The sequence below is a fragment of the Sinocyclocheilus grahami genome, unplaced genomic scaffold (assembly GCF_001515645.1).
Source record: "Sinocyclocheilus grahami isolate Dianchi unplaced genomic scaffold, SAMN03320097.WGS_v1.1 scaffold69.1, whole genome shotgun sequence".
Taxonomy (NCBI): domain Eukaryota; kingdom Metazoa; phylum Chordata; class Actinopteri; order Cypriniformes; family Cyprinidae; genus Sinocyclocheilus; species Sinocyclocheilus grahami.
In genome coordinates, this window is record NW_015505248.1 from 1,463,468 (window position 1) to 1,483,854 (window position 20,387).

Genomic DNA, 20,387 nt, shown 5'->3' on the forward strand with positions numbered 1-20,387 from the left:
GGAAAAACTTCTTTCTTGAACATTAGCTTCCTTTAAGCTGTAATGACTCTTTCCTTCCTCATAGCATGTCTAGAGTTCTTCCTGGATTATTTCTTGTCTCCCTTTCTAATGTACCTGTGTCAACCAGAGGAAGCATGTCGACACAGCACAGCCACCCGTGACAGAGTCTTTCCTGTGAACATTTGTGTTTGAGCGTGTTTGTGTGTTTAATGGAACTAGTGGAGCAGGACCGCCAGCAGCGGCAGTGAGTGTGGGGTTTTATGGTGTGGTTGAACTTTCTGGGGTGAATGTGAGTTCAAAGTGTTTGTAAATGATGGAGATTTTCATCTTTTCTCAAAAATGCATATAAATTCTTAATAATTCATAGGATTTTTAAAGAATTCATAAACAGTTTTAAGATATATAAAATCTATTTTTATTTAAATTATTAAAAATAACAATAAAAATATATATTACAAAAATTATTTATTCATCACTAGAGAACCATTTAAAGTTAACTAGGTTAAAAATGGAGAAGAATAGAAATGGTAGCCATTTACAGTACATCACTTAAAGTATACACTTTTGCTAACTCTTTTAAATTGTATTGTTGATAAGAAACATTAGTTCCCTTTCGATACTTCACTCGTACTGCGTCTTGCTTAAGACGCATATGGGAAAAAGCCTTTTTTCTCCTGAACTGAAGCCTATTTCATTCACGCAGTGAAACTGCACGGCCATTGGTTCGTGCAGGGCTTTAAAAACGAACCAATGGCGCGGCAGCGGAGCTGCACGAGCCTATGGCGACGAAGCCCACCAGAATGGGCGGGGCATCTGGCTATATAAGCGGGCGCTCGCCACAGGATTCTCCGATTTTTTTCTCCTTCAGTGACGACTCGACGTCTCAAGCTGATCCGAAGCCGCTCGCCATTGACACGCCTTCGCAGCTGGAATCGGGACCTCTCAGCTCGGCTGACCTGCTTCTCCGCTTCTTCAGCGATGCAGCAGTTCCGGTCCGGTTCCCCTGCCGCCATCCGGCGACTTCAAAGAGCTTCTAAAAGAGCAGCGGCGTTGTTGCAAATGCCGCGCCATTATTGCGGCTGGTGCAGGTCTCCCCTGCATGCCGATAACGGCCACAAGGAGTGCGTTTCCTGCTTGGGGAAACCCCATGCGGAAGCTGCGCTCACGGGAGCTATTTGCTCTCATTGCGAGAGTTTTAGTCTCACCTCTCTCCGCTCACGGATCGCTTTCTTTTCAGAGAGCGACTCCGCCCCCCGCGCCCTCCCATTTTCTTCCTCCCAGGGACCTGTGAGGAAAAAACAGCGGGGCAAAGGGGTCGAGCGATCGGCCACGAGCGAGCTCACGCCGGTCCAGATCCCGCGTGCCTCGCTCTCGCTGCAGAGAGAGTGTTCACCCGTCCTTTTCTCCCAATCTGATCAGCGTCCCTCTGCTGATGCGAGCGACCTGATCTCATTTGGGGGAAGTCAAGACGAGCTGCTCAATGGCAGCATCGGATGCAGAGGAGCTGCTGGGCTCTGAAAATGACCCCACCCCCTCGCCATCATCCGCGCCCAGCGCCACCAAAGACGGGACGGATACCGAGTTTCTCCGTATCCTCTCCAAGGCGGTCGAAGAGCTGAGTTTAGAATTGTCCCCTCCAGAGGAGCCCTCTCGCAGCCGTCTGGACGAATGGTTCCTGCTGGGGCGCCAACAGGCCCCTCGTGAGCGTACCTCTCCATTCTTCCCGGAGGTCCACGACGAGCTCACCAGATCGTGGCGCGCTCCATACTCTGCCCGCCTCCGTACTGCCTCTTCATCCGCCCTCTCCTCCATCGACGGCGCTGAAGAAAAGGGGTACGATAAGCCGTCTCCCCTAGGTGAGTCAGTGGCCGCACATCTCTGCCTGCCCACGGCCATCGGCTGGAGAGCAAAGGCCACTCATCCATCTAAGCCGTGTAGGACTACTTCAGCTCTCGCTGGACGCGCCTACACCTCAGCTGGACAGGCGGCGCTTCATTCTATGACGGTCCTTCAGGTCTTCCAGGCCAAAATCCTCGCATCCGCTGAGTCTGGCCGGGACCCCGCTACCCTCAGGGATCTGAGGAGCGCGACGGGCCTGGCTCTATGTGCCACCAAGACCACTGCCCAGGCGATTGGGAGATCGATGGCCAGCCTTGTGGTGCTCGAGCACCATTTATGGTTGATGCTGACAGAGATAAAGGACACGGATAAGATCCCCTTCCTCGATGCTCCTGTCTCCCCCAAGAGCCTTTTCGGCCCAGCGGTCGAAGGGTTTGCTGAACGCTTCACGGAGGCACAGAAATCGTCCCAGGCTATGCGACATTTCCTGCCTAAGCGCTCCAGCTCTGCTGCCGTCTCAGCTCAAGCAGCCTCTCTTACACCTCTTGACACCTCGTTCAGCTTCGGGTACAGAGGGAAATATGTTTTGTGCAAACAACGGGCCCGTTCATGCGCCCAAGTATCCGACCGCTGTGATAGCGGGAAAAATAATAAAACACAAACATTTTCAAAAAGAGAGCAAACTTCCTCTTCCATCACTCGTACGTGTTCTGCCCCCATGCGGCCAGTCACCCGAGTTAATTCAACCCCTCGTCACGTGGGCCGAGGCCTGGCAGGCCATCCCCAGGGTGTCGGAATGGGTTATGGGCATAATAAAGCGAGGATATTCACTCCAATTCACTCGAAGACCCCCGCGCTTCAAATTCAAATTAATTTGCTGGCAAAAGGAGCTGTGGAAAGGGTTCCTCCAGCCCAGAGCGAGTCAGGCCTTTACATCTCGTTCCTGGGAACAATCTTCGACTCAGCCTTCGCCTTCGTGCCTCCCAGAGCGAGTCTTAAACACAATTTCGGAGGCTAGAGCTCCGTCTACGAGACACCTCTATGCCTTAAATGCCCCGCCCATTCAGCTCCGCTGCCGCGCCATTGGTTCGTTTTTAAAGCTCTGCACGAACCAATGGCCGTGCAGTTTCACTGCGGGAATGAAATAGGCTTCAGTTCAGGAGAGAAAAGGCTTTTTCCCATATGCGTCTTAAGCAAGACGCAGTACTTGTTCCCGTATCTCAGGGAACCGAGGTTACGTTAGTAACCTGGCTCTTTAGACTCTTTAAACTTCCTCTTTGGGATGTGAGATTTTGTCTCCACCTTTTCACTTGCTATTGTTTTTTTTTTTACTTTGTGTGATAGTTTACATTGTAGGACACAAGCTGACATCTGGTTAGCACCAGCAACTGTAGAGTAGAGAGAATGAGAGAGAATGAGACACACCGAGGTAGCGAGGGAGTACAGGAGAGGCCGTTTGGTGTTTGATGAGAACCTGCTGCTGTTTCCCTCTATGCCAGGAGCGTTTATGAACCCTGTCAGCTGCTATAGCTCACCAGCTTCCCCAGGTCTGGATCCTGTTAGTGCAGGATTTGTGCTCATCACATGGAAAATAGCTTGTGTCAATTCCGCCCACTCCTCCTAATGGTACCCAAAAGGGAAAGGAAGAGACGGAGGGAGGGAAAGAAAGAGGGTGAGCAAAGCTTCTCCTGGCCCACACCTTCAAAGCCAAGCAATGCTGCATCATGGAAATTTGGCCCCGTTCCCCAGCCACGTGGGTGACATTCACTACACATAAGAATCATTACACTAACTCTCCTTTGTGTACTTTTTGTTTCTCCTTCTTGTGCTCTAAGAAGCGAGGAATATAGGATAGCTTTATTTGACTACCGATAACAGTTGCATCTTACAGCTTCTGTCCCAAATTACATTTTACATTTCATGCTTTACAAGGCTAAAAAAGAAAACTTTGAGCATACCCAGATAACTTCCTTTTTAAAGCTTTTGCTATATTATTTTAATTTACAGTTTTGCTAAAAGAGTTTGGATGCTTTAAAGTTATGCTAATTTCTTTGTACACTAAAATTCTAAAATTTGCAGCAAGGATGCAATAAATTTAATTCATTTTACAGATAAAAAGTATTTTTAATATAATGCTATTGTTTTGAACGCTCTATTAATCAAATAATCTCAGTTTCCGAATAAAACGAAAGAAAACGAATGTTTCTTGATCAACAAATTAGCATATTAGAATGATTTCTGAAGGACCATGTGACACTGAAGACTGGATTAAGACTGGATTGTAATAAATTACAAATACAGTAGAAAACAGTTATTTAAAAGTATTTAAATTTAAATAATTTATTTATTATAGTCTTATTTTATATGTAATATTTTTACTGTTTTAAGTTTTTTGTTGTTGTTGTTGTTTTTATTATCAAATAAATGCAGCCTTGGTGAGCATTAAAGAAAAAAGTAATCTTACCAAAAAAGATAATAGCTTGAAGTAATAAAGGCAAAAACAGATCATATATTACATGTGTCTACAGCAACAATATACATGCAATATAAAGAAACTATTTAGTAATGACCATCATAATCTCAATGAATGGTTATTTAAATGAATTATTATAAATGTTTCTTTTTTATTATTTAAATTATTAACTGTTTCCATTCACTTCAGTGAACTTTAGCTGGATGCTCTCAGGGCTTTGGATGCATATGACTGCGTTGTATTTTGTTAAGTAGTTGCTTAGAAAATAACACTGCGTGTTTCATCTAGCCGATCAGCCTTGTAAGATACTTGAGTAGATTGTATAAACAGCAGGATTAGCTAATAGACTTTTGGCATGGGGACCATCCTGTCTGTTCCTGCTCCCTTTCCTCTTCAAGACAAACTGCTGGAGGCGGAACGGGGCTGAACGGTGTAGCTCATCCTCAACTCCACCCTCCTCCCCGGTGAAGTGAGGCTTAAAAAGAAGCCTAACCGCTGTGGTGTCTGGGAGGCTGCAGTTACGGTGGTGCTGTGTGGACTTTATGGGCTTGCACTGCATTTTATTTGTCTATAAGGAAGAGATTAGGGAACTGCGTCCCTATATGTAAAACCTCTTGGGGGAAGTTTTAGTAGGGAGAGGGGCTCCTCTGATATTTTTAATGTGTCTTTTTTCAAAGCTCTTGAAAAAATAACTATTTTGGGACCTACACTAGTTCACTCATTTAAAATGTAGAAATATTATGTTGTACATTATAAAATGTAATTATTTTTAAAACAGATATGTTTAATTGATAACTCTACAGACTATTGAACTCCTCTATTTACACAGTCTGCAAATCAAAGTGAACTCAAACTACATTATTTTGACACACACTGTTCTTTTCTATACTTATCTGGTAGCCTTTCAATTTGAACAGAAGGTCATGAACCTGATTCAGCCAGAACATCATATTGATGCAGCAGTGGCATTATGTGATCAGCTTCAGGACCCTGGACAGCGCTATGCCTGATTAGACTTAACCTCATGTTAAAAATACCATCATTTCTCACCTTGCAGAGTTTCAGGTGTGCTCAGAGTTTGTGTCTGTTATCTATGATATAATATTAGTTATATTCTTTAAATGGTGCCATATTTTTGGGGCTGTTACTCTTTCAATGTACTTTCTAAAGAATGTAAACATGTAGTTTTGTTATAATTATTTATAATTGTGCAACTTTCCAATCATGCAAAACTACTTGATTAAACAACATAAATTATCTATTTCATATGATATTAAACCAAGTGATACTAAAGGTTATACTCCTTACACTGTAGATAGGAACAGATTTACATAAAAGTTAGTCAGAAAAATTGGGGGGGAAAAGTAATAATGAAATCCATTGATGGATAAAAATGGGAAATATGAGAATAAAGTAGTGCTTAGACAGAATATAAAAGTCAATACACACACACACACACACACACACACAGACTTCTCTGAAGTGCTGGAATATATTTTGTGGAGGCAAACTGCTGTGAAATACGTCCCATGAATATGTAAAACATTTTAAAAATGTAAAATTTTACTTTTTGGTGGTCAAAGGTATGACAATGAGTATCTGTTCTGTCCTTTGAAGGTGGATCCCTGCTTTTTTCTTTGATACGCATCTCTATAGTTGTCCTCTTTCTCAAATCCTTAAATATGCTCAGCAGTTGCTGGTGGAAGGACAGTAGAGCAAAGAAATTCATTCATGAAGCTTGATTCACAATGATGGTGCAGGAATATAAAGTATTTTGTGTGTTTGTGCTTGTTGTTGCGATGCCGTGTGTTTAGACTGATTTGAATATAGGACGTCCAGCCTCATGCATGCTGCTCTGTGTTCATACTCTCTGGAGTCGCGTTAAAACTTCTCTCATACCTTAGCAAGCTATTATTAGGCTTCATCTTTGATCAGTTCTGCACACTGCCACCTCAAATAGCCATATAGTCTGTTTGCTGGCAGTAAAAGTTTAAAGTTAAAGTTAATTAAAAATCCCCAGTTCACTTTGAGAACAATTAAACTCAAACAAACTCGTCTTTTCCTGCCAGCTCTAAGCATATGCCTGATTGGCCTGTGTTCTTTTTATAGTACATCCATGACTGCACTACATTGATATTCCTCAATCATTCTGGTTTTGTTCTAAATCCCTAACTCAAGTTTAAAACTTCTACAATGAGTTCAGCCTGAAGTACTTACAACAGTCTGTTTAAACTGAACTGAATTCTTTATTGAAAATCTCCCAACTTTAAACTGTTCTGTTTTAATAGAATGTTCAGTATTCAAGAAACGAGAGTGATGAGGTCCTTGTACTATTTGTTGAATTGTAATTTGGTCTTCTGTCTTGCATCTATTTAAATACTGAATTGTGATTGGTCTTGAATGGTACAGTGATTGACAAACTCTTCTGAGCAGGTGACAGAAAACACAACGTATTGCATTTGCAAGCACAGTGTTGCAGTAGCAGTTGTGTTTCCGTCAGGAAAACATATACATAATTGCTCTCTGAATTGCTTGTGGCTTGTATGCTAGTGCATGTGCTAGTTTTGAGAGAGTTTTCAGAGGAAATCGGGTTGAGATAACAAAATCAAGCTGTGTCAAGACGTATCTGAGTTTTTAAGTGAATCGTGTGCTTGCACATGATGCAGTAATGGTCAGTTTTGACTAGCTGCCTCAGCTGGAATTTATGGCAAGGTTTCGTTCTCATGACTGGCTTTACTGGATCTGGAACAGCAACATGCAGTGTTAGATGACAGCCCTAATTATTTATGACAGGCCTGTGTTCAGCCAGCCAGAGGAATGTCCAGGAATGCAGCAAACTGAAAAAAACATATTTAATTTAGCACAGTGTAACATTTATAATGGCTGATTATACAGTCAGTGTCCTGTTATCAAATAAATACAACCGCATACTCTCACACACAAACAAATTCAGCATCTGGAGTGCAAGTAATACAAGCATTTTCCCTTCACTCCGTCTGTTGCTGATCCATCGTCCTCTCTTACACACTCGAACTCTGGATTTGTGATTAAGAAGTAATTCACCGTCAATCGCTGAAAACATCAAGGATGCTCTAGTTTTGTCAGTCAAACTCCTTGGGAGAGAGAATTTGCTCTGTTCTGTTACTGTAGTGATTTCAGCTGTTTCTTTAATGTTTTGTTACTCCAAGAATAACTAAAATACCTGACTGAATCTGAATCTATCATTAAATTATGATATCTGTCTGGTTTGCGAATGGTAACATTCAGACCCATGTGTAACCTGTGAAAACCCCATTTGACTGTGGAGCCATCCTTGTGAGAAGACATCAGTCAGCAGCCAGTGGCTTTCATTATGTCAGGGCTGCGCAGGGACATTCAGTGCCACCTCCTGATTGTGTGTTATTGCTGTCATTAACTCTTGGCCCGTGTGAAGCTCTGGTCAGAGGTCTGAGTTGTGTTTTGCGCTCTGTTCCAGCTGCAGTGGAAACAGCAGCCAGTGTCCAGACCTTCCTGTTCAGATGGAGGAGAACCATTAGAGGCTCAAGCCAAATCAGAGCCAGATGTCCACAGGCTATTTGTACAAGCCATTCAATAATTCACAGAGCAGCCGTTATAACTCAGGCTGTATTGTGTTGTGGATACTGGATTACTCATGCTATATTTTATATTCATTCTATGGAATATGAATGATCATATTCATCTTGTCAGGAACGCAAAGACTGACCTCTAAACCAGCCAACTGTCTGAAACACAGAAACATCCCAATCTCTTCTCTTCTCTTCTCTTCTCTTCTCTTCTCTTCTCTTCTCTTCTCTTCTCTTCTCTTCTCTTCTCTTCTCTTCTCTTCTCTTCTCTTCTCTTCTCTTCTCGCGTGCCTCCTCACATCTTTGTGAATCTACTCTACTTGCATTTAGCATCTTCTTGCATCTTTACCTGAATCTTCTTGCATTTTCTTTTCTTATGCCTCTTCTCACATCTCTTTTCTTGCATTTTTTTTCATCTTCTCTTCTCTACTTGCATCTTCCATCTCTGCTTGTATCTTTACTTTCATTTTCTCTTCTTGGATCTTGTATCTTTTCTTGTTTCATATTCTCACATATTCTCTTCGATTCTCCTCTCATCTCATCTCGTCTCATCTCTCATCTCATTTCTTCTTGCAAATTCTAGTTTCTGCTCATCTCATCCAATCTTCTCACCTAATCACATCTCACTTCTCTTTTTTTCTTTTCAATTCTCATCTCTCTTTTTTTGCCTTGTCTCCTACTCTCTTCTCTCCTTGTCTGTCTTTTCATTTTTCTTGGTTGCTTTCATCAACAGTCTTATTAAATGCTGTTCTTCACATAGGTTGATTGTGTGTGTTTGATGTGGTAGACAGAAATGCCGCCCTCTACCATGTCATGTTTGATCAGATGCTACACACTGCAGGTGGCCTGGCTCATGGGGAAATATTTTAAATTCCAAATCCAAGCATGTCATCATTGCCTGTCTGAATGATTCTCAAACCCCTCAGAATCAAAACAGCAAACAAATCAAAACAATCTCAGACAGTTTCTCACACACAGGCAAACAGAAACAGTTGTGTAATCCACTATATGCTACTGTAACCTTTCTCTCCCTTTTTTTCTTTCTCTGTTGCATTGCAAAACTGCAGGCTGACATTTGCATACAGAAACTCTCATGCACTTTTAAAAGCACAGACCGATGAATTGGTAGGTGGTGCTATGTTTTGTCTTACTGGTGGAAAGAGGTCCCTGGGGTTCAGAGCTTTGAAAGCTCATATGTCTGAGTCTGTGGGAGCCTGGCGCTGTGACCACATGGCTGTGATTGCTAAAAGACACATTGTCTGGCCTGAGTGTTTAGCAGAGCGCTGGTACCTGCAGCTGTTTGTTCAAAAAAGTAATTCCTTCCTGGTCCAATATTTTCATTTCCCCCCACAACTGAGTGCAAGAGATCCCTCAAATAGCTCTGAAAGATGTGTCTGGGTACACGTATAGTGCAAAAGTCTGGGATTGCTTTCATTTATATTTTGACTGCTTTGACATATTTTTATGTAAGTGGATTGCAAATCTTGATTCAATTGATGCACAATGCACTCAAAGTGATTTTACTAAGTTGTGGAGGTGAAGCTTGAGTGTTGGTGTTATTAAAGCAAAAGGGGTCAAACTAAATAAGAAATATAATTATAAAATTCATGTACATTTTTCAGTTCAGTTTCAGTTCAACTTCTGAATATAATTAGTAATGAAAACAAATATAAAATTTAAAAAGAGTGCAAAATAGATGATTTTTCACATTGCTGCTACTGTTTTGCTTGTCTATTGGGTTACAGTAATGACTGTAGCAGAAGCCCGTTTCTTAGGCTTATTGTGTATGTGCATTTGTCCGTATGCATGTGTAAATGCAATAAACATGTTCTAGTTGAATAGCACGACACCAGTTTGAGTGTAATGGTTGTGGTCTGCTGTTACCACCAGGATATGGAAAGCGCTATATCCTGCAATGACTCATAAACTCTGTCACGATCCAGTCTTTGGGGATTGTAATACTATGGAGTGTTATGAGATTCACAGAAGCCCTCACATTAACTGAAAGAGTCTGGATTGTGTGGGTGTGCATGTGTTAGCCAAGCACTAAAAGGGTGAGGAGCAGGTCAGACAGACTGTGTCTCACTGACAAAAAGAGAAAGAAAGACAGAGGAACAGGTGAGGACTGTCAGCACGACTGTGATAACAGCTGTTAACACAGTTACATACAAATGCCACAACTTGTTTGTCATTGATCACAGACAGATACACAGTTAGTAAATAAACACCTCTCAAACTCTTTACACTTCATCTCTCACTTTGAGAGAGTATGATGCTCAGTTAGGCCTTTCAGCAGTTGTGCTATTGCATTAATAATTACAGAATGGTCTTTCAAAAATGTAGGGAAATAGAGAGACATTTGAGTCTTCTCATGCCTTAAAAGGAACATATCATCGATAACAAAATTTGTCTTGCTGTTCTGTTTAGAAATGAAAGTGTACAGCTACATAAGTCATTCAGGAATCATTCAGGAATCAGTCGTTGTATTCAGAAACTGATAAACAATAGTGTAAATTATGCTGGGGTAAACAGACGATTGCCAATCATAACTGAGCTATCAAATCTAATTTGCATTAATTTGAATTCAAATAAAAAGGTTTAAATCTACAATGCCCGGTCGTTTTTGTTTAATGTTTTTGAAAGTAGTTTCTTATGCTCACCAAGGCTGAATTTATTTGAACAAAAATACAGTAAAAACAGTAATATTGTGAAATATTAAAATTAACTGTTAATATGGGTACAAATGGATATGTGCTACCAAAAAGCTGCTTTCACTGGGAAAACAGGTATAAGGGTCAGAGCGAGAGGGTGGGAAATGGTAATGTGAACAATTTTGGTCTAGGAAACCAATTATAATTGGACCTGAGATGGGAAAGAAATAATAATAACAATACTACAAAATGATAGAATGTATACCCTTTCAATTAAAAGGGAGGTGGAGGCAAAAGGTAAAATACAGAAGACTGAATGTAAAAAACTGGCTCCCAGACACAATGCATTTACAGGAAACATAAGGACAGCAGTTGCTGGAAGACACAGTGATGTCTGCTAGTTCACTCAGACAGCATACGGGTGCACGTCTCGCACAGCTGCAGCTGCTTCTGAAAACGAAGAGTCCATCGCTGTTCTCTACCTAAGGCCAATGTTCTTAATGGCTTGTTTATACAGGGCCAGAGCAAAAGAGGACAGATACGGTATACTACACCAGAGAGACAGCAGGAGAAAGCATGTACTGTATGTTCCTGTAAATAGCTCTCAGACAATAGCAGAGAGCCAGAGGGTGTTACATAGTTATACACTCATCCATCATTAACAAAACTCTGCAGCATTAATGAGGCTGAAAGTGATGATTTGTTAGGGAAGTTCCTTGTGTGAGTGTGTCATTCAGGTACTTCAAGAGCTGTTATGTTTACTGGTCAGTTGCTAAAAAGCTGTAGAAAAGCACCACCTGATTCGATTGTGATCTAATGCCACTCTGAAAGCTGTCAGATTCAGTCTGTGTTCTTTCACGGGGTCCATCCTGATATTTGTTAAAGTGCTTTCACATCTGAACAAAGAAACCTTCAGTTTCATCTTGCAGTTGCTCAGATGAAGTCACACAGAACAGGATACAGTTTCTTCAGCTCTATAACTAATGTTTTTCCTTATTTGTTCACTGGCAGGTTCACCTTGGTGTTTGGCTGTCTGGTTCTCTCTGTGTTCTCCACCATCCCTGCTCATATGGACCTCTCCAATCACTGTCTCCTCATACTGGTGAGACACACAAGCCTACTGTATGTAATACCAGGAGCATCATGCACTTATTATTTTTGAGGGGGCATGAGGTATTAATATTTTTAATACAATTGACTTTGTATTTAACGGGAATTTATAAAAAAAAACATTGTAAGTGACTAATTATAACACTTTCATTGTACAGAAAGAGAGCAAAGAACATTATCATTAACTTCAGTCTAGCCAGAGTTCAAACACTCCTATTATAATCACTGACGCTGTTTACACTGTGAAATGCATATCTTACTTACATCGTTCGCACATCTGCACTTCGTTGTTTCTGATGAGAGAATTAATTCGCCAGAGAGCAGAATTCAGATTAAACAGTTTGATTAAACAGTTGCTAAATAGCTATTTGGATATTGGTTAAGATGGTCTTACATGGCCTAATTGATATCAGCAGACTACTGTTCAAAATGTGGGGTTATTTTAAAACAAATGATTTTGTTTGTTTGTTTGTTTTTCTTTTTTAAAGAAATTAATACTTTTATTCAGCGAAGATTAATAAATTAATTGAAATGTTTCTTGAGCAAATCAGCATATTATTTCTGAAGGATCATGTGGCACTAAAGACTGGAGTAATGATACTGAAAATTCAGATTTGCCAGGAATAAATTACTTTTTAGAAAATATTCAAATAGAAAACAGTTGTTTTAAATTGTAAAAAAGTTTCACAATGTTATTGTTTTCTCTGTATTTTTTATTTAAAACCCCAAACTTTTGAACTGTAAGTCCACACTACAAACAATAGTGTTGAAAGGTTATTGTTATAGTTATCATTCTTGGTATGAATGGGCCTTAAGACCAGGGTTGTAGGGTCAGTGGAGGTACATTTTGATTTCTTGTTCACTTCAAGTCTCAAAACAAGGTCTCAAATGACAGTGTTGATCTCTGATCTGGTGTTCCAAGATCCCTTCAAAAACTTTGTTCAGTACTTCATGTTAAAAGGCAATCACTTGGATTAGGCCATTTGATACATGTTGTATTGTGCTGAGCTGGTTTCATCCTTACACTGAGATGTTTTACTGGCTGATGGGATCCTCTCAGGTAACAACAGAAAGCAGCATGGTGCTTTAAGTGATTGAGCATCTCAGTCCCACCGGACTCTTGGTGGAGCGGGCCAAGGTGTTCCTGTTTCAGTTAAAGAGGCTGTATTGAGAGATGTTCAGAGACTGTGAGGCGACCTGAAAGCAGGAGAGGATGGTGTCTACCCCACTGGTGGGAAAGCAGGACCTGCACAGCCTCCAGTATCAGATAGTGCTCCGGATAAGCAAACAGTGTTGTGTCAAGCCGTGGGAAGCCCAGCTCGGCTGTCACAGTGCAGGACAGGACAGTTAAAAAGCCTATCCCAGGCCTCTTACCCCTTAGAGAAGGTCAAACGTGAAATATGACCCGTAAAAAGGTTGAGTGGTCCATCAACAGCTGCAAAGAGGACTTGATATTTAGATATAAATTTGATCAACATTCAGGAATAGTGAATCTATAAAACTTTGAGATGCAAAGTATATACATAACTGATTCTTGAGAAACGTCCTAGAAAATTAACAGCCATTAGTTTATAAAATAGCAACAATTTCCTTTTGAAATCCATCAGAGAATTTTCTTAACATAACTTTGTTTTGATTTTCTCTTTTTTTGTTAAATTAATAAAACATAACATAACACTATATTATAAACCACTAACCCTAAAACTAATTTCAATATTTTATATAAATCTAAATATATATGTTAAATATATATTATGAATATATTAAAATAAATTAGAAATGTAAATTAAGAAAATAGAAATGTAAATATGAATAGAAAATAGAATAAATAGAAATGTATCAATTAAAGAAACATTATTACATATAGTATAAATATTTGATAAGGTTAATATCTGTCAACCCCATTAGATATTTATTTATAAAAAAAAATAAAAACCAGGCAATATCAAAGCCAGACTTCTTCTTCAAAGCTTATTTTTATTTAATTCAATTTAATTAAATGTATTTTTTTTCACTCATTTTTAAGAACATATCCAAATACATCTTTGAAACTATTTTTATTTATTTACTTGCTTGCTTTCTTACCAGTTTATTAGCTTGCTTTGTTTCTCACTACTTAAGAATCAGTGGCAGGTGATCCAAAACATGAACGTTTTGACTGATGACCTGATTGTAAGCACACTTAGCATCAGTGAGCAGTTTAATGGAAATGTGTGGTGTTTCTCTGGGAGCGGAGCAGTGTTATAAACTCCATGCAGACAGATGTTTTAATCAGGTGAAACCCTCTGTGAACTCAACTGGGGTTTATCTAACAGTGCAATTAGCAGGCACCAGGAATGTGGCAATGAGGGATTAACTGAGAGGTTAATTATCTTACAGTAGCTAGACATGACCGCAGCCTCCTGTGGTGAACCAGGGTGTGTGTACAGTATTTATGTGCAAAGTATCCATGTCTAACTTTACAGAATATAATATACAGTAAGCATCTTTTGTATTTATTTATCGTGAGATAGCTTTAATTATTTGCTGAATTGTGTGAATTATATCAATGAAGTGGTGCATCTGATGTCATGAAAGGTGTTTGTGTTTTTTTTGCAGGAGTTTGTGATGATTGTTGTATTTGGTCTAGAGTACATCATTCGCATCTGGTCGGCCGGATGCTGCTGTCGCTACAGGGGATGGCAAGGACGACTGCGCTTTGCTAGAAAACCATTCTGTGTCATTGGTAAGATAAAAAAGTGTGTTCTGTGAGTGTGCTCTCCACCCGTGTAAGTGTGCTTGTAGAGGGTGATGGATCTGCTGTGTTTGTGTGGATGTTGACAGGTGCTCGATGGGCTAATGATAGCCCCATGCAGACAGATGTTTTAATCAGGTGAAACCCTCTGTGAACTCAACTGGGGTTTATCTAACAGTGCAATTAGCAGGCACCAGGAATGTGGCAATGAGGGATTAACTGAGAGGTTAATTATTTTACAGTAGCTAGACATGACCGCAGCCTCCTGTGGTGAACCAGGGTGTGTGTACAGTATTTATGTGCAAAGTATCCATGTCTAACTTTACAGAATATAATATACAGTAAGCATCTTTTGTATTTATTTATCGTGAGATAGCTTTAATTATTTGCTGAATTGTGTGAATTATATCAATGAAGTGGTGCATCTGATGTCATGAAAGGTGTTTGTGTTTTTTTTGCAGGAGTTTGTGATGATTGTTGTATTTGGTCTAGAGTACATCATTCGCATCTGGTCGGCCGGATGCTGCTGTCGCTACAGGGGATGGCAAGGACGACTGCGCTTTGCTAGAAAACCATTCTGTGTCATTGGTAAGATAAAAAAGTGTGTTCTGTGAGTGTGCTCTCCACCCGTGTAAGTGTGCTTGTAGAGGGTGATGGATCTGCTGTGTTTGTGTGGATGTTGACAGGTGCTCGATGGGCTAATGATAGCACCGCTGCCCCAAATTGATGACTGACTCAAACGTACATAGTGACTGAGAGAGTTCTCTTGTAATTCTCTCTTGAGAGGAAAAGCAGACGATAACTAACCAATGAGGGATTACAGGCAATAACTAACCAGAGCTATTTATATTTATTATATTTACATGTGGCATATGTGGTATTGTGTTGTATGAGTGTAATTTAGGCTCCAGTGTGAATATATCAGTCTGTTGTGTGCCACGCACTGAACCTCATCTCCATTCATTAGGAGGCCGAGTTCCATCAGCATCCCATCAGCGCTGAGACTAACTCTGAATTATGAAACAGAAAGAAAAAGGAAACAATTTCCCTTCCCTGCTCAACACATTTATTCAGCACGTCCCATTAAAAACTGTGTAAAGGTTTTGCATATTATTTACATGCACGTACCCTTAATGATGCACACTGACTTTATGTGACCACATCCTCTATTATTTCATCTTCATGTAAACTAATACAAATATATTTATCTTCAACTTCATGTAGCACTTTTGCATGGCAACATAGCAACTATTAAATCGTTTAAGTGATTAAAAATGTTTAACCAATTAATTAAATTGAGAAAAAATCTGGAAAATCAAACTAAAATAAATAAATAAATAAAATAAAGTGTGAAGCATGAATGCATGTGCAACAAAACTAGTCAAAAGTTTGGGGATTTTTACAAATGTTTTTGAAAGAAGGCTTTTATGCTCACCAAGGATGTATTTATAAGTACAATGAAAACAATACTGTGCTATATGATTACAATTTAAAACAAATGTTTTCTATTTTAATATATTTAATATAAGGTTTTCCTGTGATGGCAAAGCTGAATTTTCAGCATCCATTACTCCAGTCCTTTTAAAACATTAAAATGTGACATTACTTAACATTTATGTAACATTCTATATGTCCTTACTGTCATTTTTTTTATCAATTTACTGCATCCTTGCTAAATAACAATATTAACATATCTTACTGACCACAGTAAAAAAAATGTTTACACTGAGCGCAGTCTGAGATCTGTAGCTTTAAACAAGGACATGTCGGTGCTGTCCTGTCATATGTGAAAACCATTTATAAAATATTTAAATCCTTGAGCTGAAAGTTTGGTTATAAAACATTTTTATTAAGATTGTAATTCATCAAATTTAGTTTATTTAAAATAGTTTTTTACAATGCACATTGTTCCATGATTCTCATGATTCTTAGATTTCCATATTGTAGCATGGCTTTTGTTCACAAGGACCATAATTTTTTTGTGCTCATTCCCATCTGCTCGCATTCTTCAATGTTCCATTTTCACCTTGTGGCAACCTTCAAAGGTTGTGAGATTCGAATTTCAAATAACAGCCTTTTAGGAGGCCACCTTCAGCATGTGTGACACGAGAACATTCTTATTTCAAACCTCAAGTGTAACGTTCAGCAGGAAAATATGATAGAGCTGATTTGAGTAAAGAACAATATTATCCCTGGTTAAGACACGCTGGGAGCTGGAGAGGTTTTTCTGTGTGGCCCGAAGGATTAGATATGCTGTTCTGTAAGGCTGTGGCTTCTCTGCTCTCTCTTGGCCTCTCTCTCTGTCTCTGATCTCAGGGAGAAAGACATAACAGACAAGTGAAACAACAGCAAGCTTAGTTTAGGTAGATGGGCTCTGATGCTCTTAAAATGGCTGGGGGGTCGTTGTTGGAGTTGGCTGAGTGATGCCAAAGTATTGATATTGTGAGACAAAGAGGACTATGAGTCACTGATTCCATCTCCTAAATGACTAACTGCTATAATTTTTTTTTTTAATAAGTCAATCAAATTATTTCTATTGCTCTGTTGGTGTTAACATGTACAAATGATCCCTGTCTCCAATGTTTGTGTTTCAGACATTATTGTGCTCATTGCATCCATCGCAGTGGTTTCAGCTGGTAGCCAGGGCAATATTTTTGCCACATCTGCACTTCGCAGTCTGCGTTTTTTGCAGATCCTGCGCATGGTGCGTATGGACAGGCGAGGCGGTACCTGGAAACTGCTTGGATCTGTAGTCTACGCTCACAGCAAGGTATACTGAATACTATTTAACAGCAAAAATTAGTAAATGAGCTCAGGTCATGAAATTGCGTGTGAGTTTTCATGTCGAGGTAGACATGTGACCCCACAATCAACCTCTTTTTCCAGCACCGCTTAGACTGAAACTCCATCCACGGGCTACAGCCAAACCACACGCTTCCTCAGTTACCCACCATTTAGTGGAGAGATTAGGGGTCCCCGCAATGAATCATTGTGGTCGATATAATAGCAGAGTTACTTATTTCTATCTCCTTTCAGGCTTAAGCATTTACATTTTCCTGACATCCCTGATCAAACTGAAAAAAAACAAACAGCTTAAACCAGCTTGGTTTGTTGGCCTTTGCTAGTTTAGTCTGGTTTAGCTGGTCTCCCAGCCTGGTGCTCAGCTTGATTTACAGTAGCTTGTTAACCAGCTGATCCCGCAACCTGACCAGCTGACAACCTCTTTAAAAGCAGAAAAATAAAAAAAAATTGAGTTGAAAGTTTTAAATTCTAAAACATTTTTATTAAGGTTGTAATTCGAAATAAGTTTAAATGCAAAGTGCTTTTTATAATAAAGAATGATCCGGTGCAGCTTTATAGAAAATAGAAACAAGTTTTGCAGATTTTCGCTGACCAGGCTATTTTTAATCTGGTTTAAACTGGTCTCTCAGCCTGGTGCTCAATTGATTTAGCTGGTCACCAAACTGGTCCCCCACTCTGACCAGTTGGCATGTGCCCAAAACCCATTTTAAAAAAGCTGAGACCAGTAAACCCTCTAGCTGGTTCAAGCTGTTTTTTTCTGCATTAAAATTTCATATCTTGGTAGATATGACTTTAATTTGTTGGATGTTTTAATATTGCAATGTTTGTTTCAGGAGCTTGTGACTGCCTGGTACATTGGCTTCTTGGTGCTGATCTTTTCTTCATTCTTGGTCTACTTGGTGGAGAAAGAATTTAACAAACAGTTCGCCACCTACGCTGATGCTCTTTGGTGGGGTACGGTAAGTCTACCTTAACTGCCTTCCTTAAACGTCATCCTTTCGCTCTTCATCAACCGCTTTCAGTATTTGTGCAAATTTTCCTTTTAAAGGGGACATCAGATGCCCATTTACCCCAAGTTGGTATGATTCCTTAGGGTTTTCATGAAATGTCTGTAACAAACTTTGGTTAAAATTCCTCATTGGTTGTGTAAAACAACACCCTTTTTACCTTGTCAAAAACAGCTCTGTTCACAGTAACCTGTTTCAGTGTATGTCTCTTTAAATGACCCCACTCCTCTCATGCTTGACTCACATTCTGACATTATAACAATGGGATAAATGTTGTTTTACATAACAAAGGAATTATAAAAATGGAAGTTAAGCTATAGTGTACTCAAACATGGAAATCCTGCATTTACTCAACCTCATGTTGTCCCAAACCTGATGATGATTGCTTTCTTTTTTAAGCTGTTTTTTTCCATATAAAAACTCCATAAAAACATCTTTACAGTAATCATGACCCATGCACTAAATTCCAAGTCTTCTGAAGTCATATGATGGCCTGGTGTTCAGAAATTTATAGTCACCATGAAATCAAAATTCTCCTTCTTTTTTTTAATGGAATATTGCATTGTTTATTATAAATGATTTAGCCATGCATATCATGTAGAGTGAAAAATTTAAGGGGGTCTGAATACTTTCCATACCCACTGTATACGACACAGTAGGGAAGAAAGGATTGTCATAATTTTCATAGTATGGGAAAAAAAAACTATGGAAGCCAATGGGAACCAGTGACTATTTGATTACCTTTTTTGGGTTCAGCTGTAGAAAGAAACTCATACCGGTTTGGAACAACTTCAGTAGTAAATGATGACAGACAAACAAATGAATGAATTGCTCTGAGATCTAAGTTTAAGCATTAGGTTAACCTTTCTTATCCTGACTTCTTAAGTGATCTCACTTACGAGAGATGGGGGATTTGTGGTCTTTTAGGAGGAAACTTGAAATCACTAAAACCATTTTGTTAGCTCAGGCAGACTGTTAGTACTGTGATGATTTTTATGATGTGTTTGAGAATGCACAGTATGTGAGGCTGTAAAGACCCACAGCGGCCTGTCTGACTCATTCTCATCAAGTATTCTGTAACTCTCTGCTCACAAATATGTCCTGCACAGTTGCAGTCTCTCTTATTCCAAATCAGTGGATTGACCCTTAGTAATAGGGTGCGTTTGTGTTCTTTCTGTGGGTGGATGTGGGTGTAGGGCATTCTTGGCTCTGGCTTTGCTCTGAAGGTCCAAGAGCAGCACAGACAGAAGCACTTTGAAAAGAGGAGAAACCCAGCAGCCAGCCTCATACAGGTAAGCTCACCCTATCTCAAACACTCGATCAGTCAGACATTCAGAATGTAAGTAACTCAACACATGCTGCACCATTAGCATTTATAAGTAAGGTTTATAAGTAAGTATAAACCTTTCAGTGCTACTGCATCCATGCTTAATGCTCAGATCTCTTCATGTTTCATAATTGCTGGTTTTTAAGGAAAAAAAAGAACGTAAGCCGATATCTTCTAAATGTATGATTTGCCCTGTCCTCATTCTCATCCTCAAAGATCAGATTCACTCCAATACACACTTACACTGCATAGTGTAAGACACCCTGATAGTGTCAGTTTAAATCAGGGTAATTATGGTTAAATAAAACTAAATGTGAACTGAAATTAAATGTTATATATATATATGTAATCAAAAAAATATATTATTACAGCTAGTTTCCAACATTTCTCATTTTCATGTAGTTTACTAAGACAACATTTACCCCCAGTTTCACAGTCAAGGCTTAAGCCTAGTCCCAGACTAAAATGTAAATCTGAGCTGTTTCAGCTGAAAGAAACTTGCACTGACTGATCTTAAAATATGTCAGTGCCATTGCTTTTGTCTCAAGATGCACACCAGTAATGTTTTTTTCTAAGGCATGTTTGTAGAAATTACTTTAATGTCCTAACTGACCTATGGCCTAATCCTGATTTTGTTTAAGCCCTGTCTGTGAAACCAGGCCTTAATGTTTAATGTTCTAAGACAAACTTAAAGTAAAACTAAAACTGAAACTAAAATTAATAAGATCTAAATAGACACACACACACACACACACATATATATATACTGTATATACCCATTTGTGTGTGTGTGTGTATATATATATATCAAATACTAATACAAATGGCAAAAACGCAACAAAATTACAAAAACTTAAATT

The 20,387-nt window shown here is 39.4% G+C and overlaps 1 pseudogene; it reads left to right on the top strand.

Moving 5' to 3' along the window:
- The window catches only part of LOC107585357 (potassium voltage-gated channel subfamily KQT member 5-like), a 134,653-nt pseudogene that overhangs the window by 91,813 nt on the left and 22,453 nt on the right, over window positions 1-20,387 (top strand).